The 14,594-nt window shown below is 38.7% G+C and overlaps 2 protein-coding genes across 8 annotated transcripts in view; one reads left to right on the top strand and one right to left on the bottom strand.

The window, feature by feature from the left end:
- The window catches only part of PPIP5K2 (diphosphoinositol pentakisphosphate kinase 2), a 99,629-nt gene extending 92,491 nt beyond the window's left edge, over positions 1–7,138 (top strand). The window contains exon 33 of the mRNA XM_058440657.1: positions 6,970–7,138. The gene's annotated coding sequence lies outside the window, so the exon portion shown is untranslated. The remainder of the gene's footprint in view (positions 1–6,969) is intronic.
- GIN1 (gypsy retrotransposon integrase 1) overlaps positions 1–14,594 on the bottom strand; it is a 176,229-nt gene that overhangs the window by 140,234 nt on the left and 21,401 nt on the right. The window lies entirely within an intron of this gene.

Here is a 14,594-nt window from a genome sequence, read left to right as displayed (position 1 = left end):
ATATGAAAGTCCTGTTTCCGGGGAATTTACTTTCTAATGAGGAACCAAGTGCTCAAAAGCATTCATAAAGTTCATGGCAAAATAACCCAGTAATTAACTGCTTTGTTACAAAAACTTGGAAATCTAGATAAAATATTTATTTTGGAAATATATGTTACAGGTGAAAAGCAAGAATTAAAACTAGTTATCTGAATGTAAAAGGAATCAATGGCTAAATCCAGCTTAAAGTCTTCCTGTCCAAGGGATATGAAAAGTACCTCAACCTTTGGTTTTGGTTTTGGTTTTGGTTTTGTTTTTTTGGTCAACATGAATTATAGCTAGGGGAAGAGATCAACAGGGGATTAGGTTGTAGACTATATGCATGACAGATTGCTGGAATTGGGCTCCATTCACAAAGGAGGGAACGAGAAAGGGTCTGTCTTGAATGGACCACAAATATAAAATTTCATGCCTTCTCATTATCTTGATAAGCCCCGTAAGTCCATAAAAGAAATAAAATGCCAAAACATACCATGAGGACACTCACAATCCAGGGCACACACTTGACCCCCACAATAGGAAACCACACTGAAGACATTCTCACAATTTAAAACAAGTTGTAAACTACAGAAAACAGTTGGCATCCCAGGGGAATTGTTGCCTGAGGAACTAGATGGTGGTATGTTATTCTGGCATATAGGGAACAGAATAAGATAGTGGGGTAGGAAGAGGTTTTTAAAAGCAAAGTTAGGCATTCAATGATGACTTCATAAATGTGCCTGGGCTGGCCTTTAATGGAAGGCTTTAATTTAGGGAACTTAAAGAATTTCATAATATTGGAGTATAAACTGCTGGAAATAAGGATGCTATTTAATAGACTCTCTTAGATTTTTCATAAAATGCTAATAGAATCCCAAAGGAAGTGTGTATTCTAAAATGTTATTGTGTATGTTATAAAAGCTTTGTAAAATAAAGTGATGTTAAGCTACTATTGTAAAGTGAAAAATTTTTTCAGTCATCTGTAATCTCATTGCCCAAGTAAAACTGTTTTCATTTTTCCATTAACCCTTTTAGTTATGTATTTCCATTACCCTTAGGCATGTTAATGTAGTTGCAATCATTGTATCATAAAAAAATTTGTCTTTCCTAAATTCTTTATATTGGACAACATTTCCCATGTTACAAAGTATTTATAATGTTCATAAATATCACTTTAAAATTTTGGCATTTTTCTAAAAATTTTAAAATTTTTATTAGAGTAATATATACATATAATCTGGAAGGTCAAATGTAATTTACCTATATAACAAACTTGCATTTGTACCCCTGAAACTAAAGTAAACGTTAAAAAAAAAAGGAAAGAAACTTTGAGCTGAAAAAGTGGCCGCTATAATGACGTGAAATGGTAGCTTCAAAATTTTGGTAGTGGTGGTGGTGGGTAACATAATTTATTCCTTAGTGGGAAAGAGTTGTTTATCTTCTAACAATGGGAAGCTTGAGAATTAGGTGACCTACCAAAGTATGTCAAAGTGCTTTGGTTCCTTGCCTCTTTTTTTCCCTTGACCTATACCCACACCTACCTCAAGTCCCATTTTCTAAAAGGATCTTCTTTTAAGAGTACTAGCTTTTTCTTCAGATATTTGCCGCCATGTTTCTATATAATAATGTTATACATCTATATTTTGATTTACCAATTTTAGATGTTATTTACTGACTTCTTGTTTTGGTAAATAAGAAATTAACCTTCTAAACTCTACTCTTCCTCTTTTTCCTCCAATAATTTAATATTATTAAGTCATTAATCAATGCTTATAGTATTAATGGCTATGTAAATATTGTTATTGCTGAGCCAAGTAGTATATTATGGTCATTTCTTATACCATATTTGTTTCTGCTTGGAATTAATTGTTTATTTGGTTTTCATTGTATACATATTTCAGATTCTTTAGATTCTTCAATGAATGTGTAAAGTAGAGCTCAGTATTATTTTCAACATTATAGATAACCATTTGCATCTTTTTTTCTCCCTGAATATTTCCTCCTGTTGCTTGTTAATGGAAGTTGGGCCCAAAAAACTAGGAAAAAACAATGGCAGATTCTCAGAAATCAATCAATGTCATGTTATTATTGTTAAGAGTTGTGTGGTCCTACACAGAACCACTGAAAGAACTTGAAATGAATGAAGGACTCATAAAATTCAGTTTCTAATGTTAGGCAGGGAGACGTTTATATTTTAAAAAGGACCAAAAATATTCAAAATCCAGTAAGGCATATAGCCAATTAGGTAGATGTGGCAAACTTGAAGATTTCTATGAGTAGGCAGAAGAATTAGATGATGTATATTTTGAATCTAAGGCATTCATGCTACACAACAACCTCCTTTTTTGGGTCATAGAATGCTTAACATAGCAACTATAAACAATGCTCTCAGTAAGAACATGAATCCAGTCCCTGCTCAGGCCAAAGCAATTGCAACAAAAACAAAAACTGACAAATGGGACCTAATTAAACTAAAGAGCTTCTGTACAGCAAAAGAAACTATCAACAGAGTAAACAGACAACCTACAGAGTGGGAGAAAATATTTGCAAACTATGCATCTGACGAAGGTGTGATATCCAGAATCTATAAGGGGCTTAAATAAGCAAAAAATAACCCCCTTAAAAAGTGGGCAAAGGACATGAACACTTTCCAAAGAAGACATATATGTGGCCAATAAGCGTATAAAAAAAATGTTAAACATTACTAATCAGAGAAATGCAAATTAAAACCAAAACAAGATACCATCTCACACCAGTCAGAATAGCTATTGTTAAAGAGTAAAAAAATAACATGCTGGCAGGGTTGCAGAGAAAAGGGAACACTTATACCCTGTTGGTGGGAATGTAAATTAGCTCAACCATTGTGGAAGGCAGTTTGGCAATTTCTCAAAGAACTTAAAACAGAACTACCATTCTATCCAGCAATCCCATTAGTGGGTATATACCCAGAGGAATATAAATCATTCTATCATGAAGACACATGCCTGTGTATGTTCATCGCAGCACTATTCACAACAGCAAAGACATGCAATCAACCTAAATGTCCATCAACGGTAGACTGGATAAAGAAAATATCGTACATATATACCATGGAATACCACCGAGCCCAAAAAAGAATAAGATGATATGCTCTGTATTAATAGCAACATGGATGCAGCTGAAGGCCATTATCCTAAGCGAACTAACACAGAAACAGAAAACCAAACACCACATGTTCTCACTTGGAAGTGGGAGCTGAACATTGAGTCCACACAGACACAAAGAATTACAGTAGACACTAGGGCCTACGTAAAGGTGGAGGGAGTAAGGAGAGTGAGGATTGAAAAACTACCTATGCTTGTTACCTAGGTGATGAAATATCTCTACACCAAACCCCCATAACATGTAATTTACCTGCATAACAAACTTGCATTTGTACCCCTGAGCCTAAAATGTAAGTTAAAAAAAAGGAAAGAAACTTTGAGCTGAAAAGGTGGCTGCTATAATGGCATGAAGTGGTAGCTTCAAAATTTTGGTGTTGGTGGTGGTGAGTAGCATAATTTATTCCTTAGTGGGAAAGAGTTGTTTATCTTCTAACAATGGGAAGCTTGAGAATTAAATAGAGCAATATTTAAGGGACTCAAACTAAAGTAACAATATTTCTTGCATTAAAGAGTTACTACATTTTTGTATTTTTATGTAACTATTTTTATTTTATTTTATTTTTTTTTGGTGTCAGAATCTTGCTCTGTCACCCAGGCTGGAGTGCAGTGGCACGATCTTGGCTCACTGCAACCTCTACCTCCTGGGTTCAAGTGATTCTCCTGCCTCAGCCTCCCAAGTAGCTGGGACTACAGGCACACGCCACTACGCCCAGCTGATATTTTTGGTTGTATTTTTAGTAGAGACAGGATTTCATCATGTTGGCCAGGCTAGTCTTGAGCTCCTGACCTCAAGTGATCTGCCCACCTTGGCCTCCCAAAGTGCTGGGATTACAGGTATAAGCCATGACACCTCGCCTAATTGTAATATTTTTTAAAATTTAGCCAACTGTAGCTAACAGATCAGCCTTGTGATTCTAATTTTAAAACATGTAATTGATTTAATTTGATTTAAAATTCATATAAAATTTAATTTATTTTAGCATTCTAAGAATTCCGTGAGCACCTAGGAATGGTTTTCTGACATTTAAAGCATTTATAATGCAGTTTAAAGTGCTTAAACGGATATCATGAACTCATCAGGAAAATGGGACTGAACATCAGTCAAAAGATCCAGCTACTAAAATTTGCTGGATTTACAAATAGAAAATGTTATCTTTAAGTTGAACTTTAAATGCTCACAGAGTTTGAATTTGTAACTTTAGTAAATTAAACATTTTAAAAGACAGACTACTCTCTAATCTTTTTTGTGTCCCCAAACTGCCCTTGAGGCCATTTAAAAAACATTTAACAGAGGTACCTCCCTTCTGCTCCAGTTTGGGCCAAATGCTCTCTAAGCTGCTTCCCCTAATTTCCTGTCTTACTTCAGGTGTTTTTTAGATTCTCTGCCCATACCTTCCTCTGAATCACATGGCCACAGGGTCACAGTGTTTTTCCAGGAAGGAGGAAGGGTAAGCCTAGAAACCACTTATGTCCCTTATACAGCTTTCATTCAAGTTCCATCCCATCCTTGCTTCCCAGTTACCATATGCCCCAAGCCTTTAGGCATTTCTTGGAGCAGTCATTTTGCTTTTCTTTGGTGTCCCTGTCTGCAGTGTTTTTGGTTGCAGTTGCCTCTGCTTTTTAAATTCATTATCACAATGTGGTGAGCTTTCTGCTTTCCAAAAATTTGTTGACATCCCTCATGTGATATTATTTTTATTCACATTCTCTTTATAGCTTATTATTAATATTATTTTTTTCTTGGTGTATAGTGGTTTGGGAAGGAAGTATAGATAAACTGCACAAGTTCAACCTTCATTTAATGGGAAATCTTATTTTTTTATAATATGTATAATAGTCCATTAAGTGATGTACTCTAATTTGTTTAAATGTCCCTTATTATAAAGCACTTAAATTCCTTCCTTCCCTCCCCTCCCCTGCACCCCACTGTTTGTTTTCTTCTGATACATTATTTCATCACAGTAAATCACAAGAGGTAGAATTATGGGGTGAAAAGCTATAAAAGGATACAGTATGGAATAGTAGAAAGAGTGTGGGCTTCGAAAATAGTACAATTCAACTCCTAGTTATGTTCATTGCCTTCTACATGATAACCAATTTATTTTTTTAAGTCTATCTGAGTCTCAATACTCAAATTCTAGGTTAAGAGACAATATTTATTCTCAAAAATATTCTGCAAAGTAAATTAAGTAAAATTAAAGGAAATAAAATTTAAAGTAGCTGTAAATATGACTTAAAATAATAAAAAAGAAAGTAGACATCATAATGTCAATATCTTGTTCTATAACTTCCTTAACAAACTTATAATTCCATATTTACCATTTCTACCCTTGAAAAATCTCAAGATTTGGAAAATTGCTATGTATCAAATTACTTCTAAGTTTTCTCAAATGGCACACACCCCAGGCTCTCCAGGCTAAGCATTTGAAAGTTGAACAGTGCTTTTTGCATCTAACTAGAGCTTAACAATTGGTATTATAATAAAAATGAGTTATCTCACTAACAGGCTTTTGTAATCCATATATAAAGTTATTTTACCTTTCTGGAATCTTGCCAGCTTTTAGATATGACATTGAACTAGTATGAATGAGAAGATAGTTTCATTGACCCATTGTTCTACTTGTATTACTAATAAGCTAATTGCCAAAACTGCACAGAATATATTCCTAGTTTTGTTTCTGTTTTCAGTTGGAAGAGACTAATTTGTAACAAAATCTGTTCGGATTGAAACATGCCAAACTTTTGATTCCTGATTTATTATTATTTTTTAAAGACATGGTAAGTTCTAGTGACCTGATTCATTCTTATCACACTAAAAATGAGCCAATAAATATTTTGTTGAGTGTACATCTCACCTTCCATGACAACTTTATGAGAAACAAAAGTAGAAGCAAAATCATAGAATAGATGAGGGTACTCATTAGAACATCAGGAAGGAACATAAAGTTATGTAATTACATTTTCAGAACTTTATACATTTTACCAGAAATAAAACACACAATTTAAAAAATGCTGGCCAGGCGCAGTAGCACACCCCTGTAATCCCAGCACTTTGGGAGGCTGAGATGGGAGGATCACTTGATGTCAGGAGTTCAAGACCAGCCTGGCCAACATGGTGAAACCCTGTCTGTAGTAAAAATACAAAACTTAGCTGGGCATGGTGGCAGGCACCTGTAATCCCAGCCACTTGGGAGGCTGAGACAGGAGAATTGCTTGAACCTGGGAGGCACACGTTGCAGTGAGCCGAGATCATGCCCTGCACTCCAGCCTTGGTGACAGAGTGAGACTCGGTCTCTAAAATAAATAAATTAATGTTAAAAACAGTCAAGCAAATCAACTGCTGGCCCTTTATTTGTATGGAGACATTCTTTTTAGATGCATCATAAATTGTTCTGCTGAGTTCTACAAAGAGCCCTGGGAAGTTAGCAAAGTATGTATTATTGTTCTTACTTGACAGATAAGAGAGTCGACACCCAGAGAGGAAACACGGTAAGTCAGTGACAAAACTAGAAAAAGAATTCAAGTTGCCCAACCTCTGTACATTTCTCTCTCAGGTTTATTACTTTATGTTTAACTTTCAAACCTTGCTATGTGGCTATAGTTCTTAGGGATTTTTGTAGTTCATGATACAAATAACTGAAGATGTATTTTCCAAATTAGAAGCAGTATTTAGTTAGTATACAAAAATTCAAGTAACTTGACTGGGTACCAAGAGTTTTCATTCAAGAAATATAGTTCATTTTTTTTTTATTTATTCAGCTTACATCTTAACTCTTTCTTTTCTTTCTTTTTTTTAATTATGCTTAAGTTCCTGGGAGGCCGAGGCGAGCAGATCACAAGATCAGGAGATCAAGACCATCCTGGCTTACACGGTGAAGCCCCATCTCTACTAAAAAATACAAAAAATTAGGTGGGCATGGTGGCGGGTGCCTGTAGTCCCAGCTACTGGGGAGGCTGAGGCAGGAGAATGGCGTGAACCGGGGGGGCGGAGCTTGCAGTGAGCCGAGATCGAGATCGCATCACTGCACTCCAGCCTGGGCGACAGAGCAAGACTCTGTCTCAAAAAAAAAAAAAAAAAAAAAAAAATTAAGTTCTAGGATACATGCGCAGAACATGCAGGTTTGTTACATAGGTATATATGTGTCATGGTGGTTTGCTGCACCCATCAACCCATCACCTACATTAGGTATTTCTCATAATGCTATCCCTAGCCCCCAACCTCCCAACAGTACCTGGTGTGTGGTGTTCCCCTCCCTGTGTCCATGTGTTCCCATTGTTCAACTCCCACTTATGAGTGAGAACATGTGGTGTTTGGTTTTCTGTTCTTGTGTTAGTTTGCTGAGAATGATGGTTTCCAGCTTTATCCATGTCCCTGCAAAGGACATGAACTCCTCCTTTTTTATGGCTGCATAGTATTCCATGGTGTATATGTGCCACATTTTCTTTATCCAGTCTATCATTGATGGGCATTTAGGTTGGCTCCAAGCCTCTGCTATTGTGAACAGTGCTGCAATAAACATATGTGTCCATGTGTCTTTTTAGACACATCTTTTTTTAGTAGAATGATTTATAATCCTTTGGGTGTATACCCAGTAATGGGATTGCTGGGTCAAATGGTATTTCTAGTTCTAGATCCTTGAGGGATCACCACACTGTCTTCCACAATGGTTGAACTAATTTACGCTCCCACCAACAGTGTAAAAGCATTCCTATTTCTCCATATCCTCTCCAGCATCTGTTGTCTCCTGACTTTAATGATGGGCATTCTAACTGGCATGGGATGGTATCTCATTGTGGTTTTGATTTGCATTTCCCTAATGACCAGTGATGATGAGCATTTTTTCATGTGTCTGTTGGCTGCATAAATGTCCTCTTTTGAGAAGTGTCTGTTCATATCCTTTGCCCACTTTGTGATGGGGTGTTTGTTTTTTTCTTATAAATTTGTTTAAGTTCCTTGTAGATTCTGGATATAGCCCTTTGTCAGATGAATAGATTGCAAAAATTTTCTCCCATTCTGTAGGTGGCTGTTCACTCTGATGATAGTTTCTTTTGCTGTGCAGAAGCTCTTTAGTTTAATTAGATCCTATTAGTCAATTTTGGCTTTTGTTGCCATTGCTTTTGGTGTTTTAGTCATGAAGTTTTTGCCCATCCCTATGTCCTGTATGGTATTGCCTAGGTTTTCTTCTAGAGTTTTTATGGTTTTAGGTCTTACATTTAAATCTTTAATCCATCATGAGTTAATTTTTGTATAAGGTGTAAGGAAGGGGTCCAGTTTCAGTTTTCTGCATATGGCTAGCCAGTTAACCCTTTTACTGTAGTGTGGTAATGGGAAGAGAACTGAATGAGAATCTGGATGTCTTCTCTGTCTTATCCCTTTTCTCTACTGGTACATAACCCTGGGCAAATTGCTTACCCTCCTTTTTTTTTTTTTTTTTTTTTTTTTTGAGACAGATTCTCGCTCTGTCGCCCAGGCTGGAGTGCAGTGGCGCAGTGGTGCGATCTCGGCTCACTGCAAGCTCCTCCTCCCGGGTTCACGCCATTCTCCTGCCTCAGTCTCTTGAGTAGCTGAGACTACAGGCACCACCACCACTCCCGGCTAATTTTTTTTTTTTTTTTGTATTTTTTTTAGTAGAGATGGGGTTTCACCATGTTAGCCAGGATGGCAGGATGGTTTCAATCTCCTGACCTCATGATCCGCCCCCCTCAGCCTCCCGAAGTGCTGGGATTACAGGCGTGAGCCACTGCACCCGGCCCGCTTACCCTCCTTTAACCTTAGTTGCCTCGTTGGTAAAACTGGGAATAGCATCTGCTTTTCATGCTTTGCCAGGTGTGTGTGTGTGTGTGTGTTTCTGTGTGTGTGTGTGTGTGTGTGTGTGTGTGATAAGCAACAATAAGATAATATATGAGAGAGTGCTTGGCAAATTGCAAAGCACATCACAAAAGTAAAATACTATTATTTCTTCAATACTGTGGAACAGGTGAAAGGATACCACTTAGGCTAATTCAAGGAAGAAAGTGAAAGGCCATTTATGAAATTTCAGCCTTAGCTGCTGTTAGCATTTATTTGCTCCAACAATACAAGTTGACCATCAGTAAAAATTGCCACTATGAAATCAACTCAAGGGTGGCAGTTTACAATAGGCTAGGTGTGTCTTTCTGAGGTACAAAGTTACATCAGTTACAGCAAGATGAAATTTCAAGGTTTAGGGATGAGAGTAGAGTGTAAACTGTAGGATTAAATCCAAGTTCACTATAATTTAGTAGTTTACAAGTAGTTTAGTTGTTTTCAGACTTTCTGTCTGGCTTCTGGGTTTTCAAATTTTCTTACCAAAGGAATTCAGTTTTTGGAAAGAGAAATAATTTGGCAAATGTGTGTGGGGGAGTTGTGGTGCTGGGTGGGTGGGCATGTACATTTAGGCACTCATGCAAGCAAGAACTAAATGTTTAGAGGCAAACTGAATTGTTCAAAATTGTTTTTGACTTTTTATCACAAGCAGTTACTCAAAGAAGATTCATGGAGCCAAGAATACAATCTACTACCAATATGAAATGCTTATCTAAAAGACTTGACTGAAATGTGCTGTAATAGAGATTCTTGGATTTTTTTCTGTTCCATTCTGGTGGGGAGGAGGGGAGCAGAATCTGCCAAATTAATATGCATCTATATGAGGGGTTATATTTGAGGTTGTCCAAATGTCCTAGTGCTTTTGTTGCACTAAAGAAGATGTAAATGACCCTTATCCATTTCTACCCATCGTGCTCAGCTCTTGATATTCCTTTACTATATAGTTCTGAAATAAAGAATTTGGATCAATAAAAATAGGTGAATAAATGAATAGAAAATAGGGAGAAAACAGAAAGAGAATTGATTTGTCAGAAAATTACCATAGAAAATAATTATTCCTCTCTCCATTTGCAAGATAATTTATTTTCAAATATATTTAAATACTCTCTAGTATATCATTGGTTTGCATCTGGCCCTTTAAGAAAATATGCCTCTATATGGGATATTGGCCAAGTGACTGAGTGATGATGTTGAGAAGTCCCTTAATCATAAAACAGGTTTTTCAAATGATCTTTCTGCAGCAGAATACCCCAGTGCTGTGCTGCTTACTGAGAGGAAAAGTAGACTTAACTTGTTCAGTTTTCTTATAAACCATTGTTTATGGTTAAACTGACTTGAGAAATAAATGTGTATCTAACACATATTTTTGATAGTGGATAGCACTATATGTCTCAGATAAAAGTTTAGAAATGGTTCTTTTATGGCATTTATAGTATACCATGTCCTTTAACTTAGAACTAAAGAACAAAGGCATACATTTTCTGTTATTTCAAGACTACTTTCTGGCTCTAATTTTTGCTAAACTCACACCTGAAATACTGCTTGCCCACAGGTAGTGTTGGTAGCACCCAGGCCTTTTGAATGGTTGATAATAAGCTGTTCTTTTAGAAAGTTATTAATGTAGGTCCTCTTGGTGTTAGTAGCAATTACTGGGGAAAAAGAAGTTGAGTGATCGATGGAATCAAGGAATAAGCCTAGATTTAACAAAGTTGAAAGGCTTCATTAATGCAGGAATCCTCGCAGCCTTGAAAAATGATGTCTGTGATTCTTTTAATGGCAAATTTAATGGGCAATATTTCCCTCCACCAACAACTTATTTGACCATGAAATCCTTTTTCATGAAAGTATCTCTTGGGAAAGAAAGTTGATTTAGAAAGTGATATTAGCATGAACATTAGGAAAGCCTTTAAAATAGGTTGACTCTGCAGTAGAATCAGATATGGTTCCAATCTGGGCTCTGCTACTTATTAAATATGTGCCTGGACACGTTGCAAACACCCTTCTGAGCCTCAATTTCCTCAGCTGTAAAATGAGAACAAGAATACTTCAGATTATGTTTTGAAGATTAGAAGAAACTGAGAAATGGCCATGTAAATTGCAAGGTATTTTAATTTTAAAGATATAAACTATTATGAAAATAATTGGTATAGCATTAAAAATTGATCTAAGAATGTTTGCCCTACTCATTTTTTTAAATGTGCTTTGACATTAGATTAATGATATGTAGTAATCATGTTTCCTGATGTTGTAAAGGTGAGTTGTTCTATTTGAAACCTTTCAAATACAGAAATACTAATTTTAGGAGAAATAACTATAACATAATAAGGCAAATGTCTCTCCCCTGCCCCTCCCAGTCTGTGACACACTTTCCTCTTTTGCCTCCTCTGGCCCTCAGGCTCCTGCACAGACTGAGTGCAGCCCCCTCCCAGCCCTGCAATCCCTGAGCTGGAGTTGCCCCTTGGTTGGGTCCAAGTCACAGGGGTGGGGGACCTACGCGCCAGGAGGAAGCCACACTGGCCTGCGGCCTGCGTGGAGGAGGTGGAGGTACCCAACATGGCTGGCGGAGCATGAGCGCCCCAGATGGCAGATTGGAGGCTTTCAGCGTGCTTCCTCCTCTTGGAATTAGCAAAATAGTGCATAAAGATCAACTCTGTGAGCTTTAATTGAGGAAGGGAAGCAGCAGTTCACTGGAATAGCAAAGGATACCCCAGACCCTGTGGAGAAGGTGGGCAAGCAGCCCCCACGTCGGCGTTCTGCTGATAATGTGTGAAGCCCTAGTATGTGAGAGGAATAGCCAGTCTCCCCCTGCGTTTCGCCTTTCCGCTAGTGATCTGTGCAGCCCAGGCCAAGGGAGAGCACCCTTTTTCTCCCAAACCCGGGAGCTAGCTTGGGGAGAGGCTGAGATACCGAGAGGGAAAGACACTGGGAAAAGCTGCAGGCATTTTTCCAGACCTGGGACTGAGAGGAAGACACTTGTTTTGTTTTGTTTGAGACGGAGTTTTGCTCTTGTTGTCCAGCTGGAGTGCAATGGCGCGATCTCAGCTCACTGCAACCTCTGCTTCCCGGGTTCAAGCGATTCTCTTGCCTCAGCTTCCCCAGTAGCTGGGATTACAGGCGTCCGCCACCATGCCCAGCTAATTATTGCATTTTTAGTAGAGATGGGGTTTCACCATTTTGGCCAGGCTGGTCTCAAACTCCTAAGCTTAGGTGATCCACCTGCCTTGGCCTCCCAAAGTGCTGGGATTACAGGCGTGAGCCATCGCCCCTGCCGAGGACACTTTTTTGAATCTGGGCTCATACAAAGTCAGTCATTGTTTGGTAACCTGGCAGTGGTAGCCACGGCAGCAATTTTAGTCTTGGGCCAGAGATTGGAGCATTTGCTTTGGAGCGAGGGAAAGGTCCCCACAGGTGGAAATGGGCAGTGAGTTTGGAGAATGCACTAGCAGTAGGTGCTGAAACTAGGCTCTCTCCCATCCCAAGACTGGAATGGGAAGAGAATTGCAGAAGCCTACTGCGTTTCTCCTGAGCAGCATGACTTGCAGCTTTGCGACCTGAAGCAGGTCTGTGTGGGTCATTGATGGGTGCCTCAGACTGCTTCCTTGGTCAGTTGAGGGAGAGTGCTTCACCAGCTGCAAGGAGTGGGAGGGAGGTGGACCCCACTCACCTGGAGATCTAACCCTCCGTGTGAACTGCCACTAAGGGAAGAGGGAGTGCAGGCCGCCAAAGTCCCTTTGGGGTCAAAGGAACTATGAGTGCTGTGACAGCCACCGAAGGGCACAACACCAAAGCCTGGGAACAGACTTGAAGATGGGGGTCATCTCTCACTTCCAGACAGCCTCCCCAGTGTACTTTCGTGGACATAGCAGCGCCTCTTCCTGCTGGGACCCAGGGAGTTTAGGGTGAAAGAAGTGCCTCTCAGGCTTTTCCAGGGGCTCCACCTCCGCTGAAGACAAGTGGCATGGGGAAGAGGTGAGGAGGGCACTTGGGCTTTTCTTTTGCCTCCACCCCGCTGAAGGCTTGCATAAGCAGAGTAAGAGCCTCCTGCCAGCTCATCTCTTACTCTTAAGCACCATCTACTGGACTGCAGCCTGAATTACACCAAATAAGAATACACTGCTACACCAAGCAAGTCTGAGAAACCCACCATATGAAGCTATCTGCAACCAAGGAACTCTACAGAGCCCTGGTCCCATAACGGCATCCAGAAACAAAGCTAATCGATCTGTTAAAACAAAGTTAATATGGCCGGAGAAGGACTCCATACTTCTGTAGTTTAGTCCTTGTGGATGAACTGTAATCTAACTTAATAGGTAGACAAGATTGACAACCTAACTTAGCAGTATGCACCTGTAACAATAGCTGAGTCTTGGCCAATCCCAGCAGCCATACTTCAACCACTCATACACTGCCAAGTGTTTAAACTGTGTTCAAATAAGGCAAACGCCAATCAGTCCAGCTATTTCTGTAACTCACGTCCAATTTCTGTATGTCACTTTCCTTTTCTGGTCTATAAATTTGTTCTGCCCATGAGGTATCCCTGGAGTCTCACTGAATCTGCTGTGTTTCTGGAGGCTGCCGAATTTGTGAATCGGTTTTTGTTTGTTTGTTTGTTTTTTCTTGCTCAGTTAAACGCTGCTAAATTTAATTTGTCTGAAGTTTTAACAGATCATACACAACATCCACCACAGTCATAACCTCAAGGCAAAAAAAGGAATAAAATATCAAAAAGCTCCATCTAAATTACAGACAATTCAGAAAAAGAAGTGTCAGCTCCCTCAGATGAAAAGGAACCAGCATAAGAACTCCAGAAGTACAAAAAGCCAATGTTTCATCACCTTCAAAGATCACACTAGTTCCCTAGCAATGGATCCTAACATTAAATGTCTGAAATGACAGATAAATAATTCAGAATACTGATGACAAAAAAACTAAAAGAGATATAAGAGAAAGTTGAAATTCAACACAAGGAAAACAGAAAAATGATGCCGGATTTGGAAGATAACACACCTGTATTAAGAAATAACCAAACAGAACTTCTGTAATTGAAAACTTTACTACATGATTTTTCAAAATACAGTTTGAAGCCTTAACAACAGACTAGACCAAGCAGAAGAATTTCAGAGCTCAAAGACTGCTCTTTCAAATCAACTCAGACAAAAATAAAGAAAATAGAATTTAAAACAAAGACTTCAAGAAATATGGGATTATGTAAAGTGGTAAAATCTATGACTTGTTGGGATTCCTGTGAGCGAAGAAGAGAAAGTAAGCAACCTAGAAAACACAGTTGAGGATATAATTCATGAAAATGTCCCCAGTCTTGCTAGACAGGTCAAGATGCAGACACAGGAAATGCAGAGAACTCCATGAACTGCTGTACAAAATGACTGTCTCCAAGGTACATAGTCATCAGACTATCCAAGGTCAATGCAAAAAAAAAAGTCTCAAAGTCAGCTAGAGAAAAGGACTATATCAGGCTATGATAGTAAACCCATCGGACTAACAGGGGACTTCTCAGCAGAAACCTTACAAGGCTGAAGAGATTGGGGGCCCGTTTTTAGCTTTCTTAATGAAAATAAATGCCAGGCAAG

Source organism: Hylobates moloch, unplaced genomic scaffold, assembly GCF_009828535.3.
Source record: "Hylobates moloch isolate HMO894 unplaced genomic scaffold, HMol_V3 SCAFFOLD_6, whole genome shotgun sequence".
Classification (NCBI taxonomy): domain Eukaryota; kingdom Metazoa; phylum Chordata; class Mammalia; order Primates; family Hylobatidae; genus Hylobates; species Hylobates moloch.
This window is presented reverse-complemented; position numbering and strand designations above follow the sequence as displayed.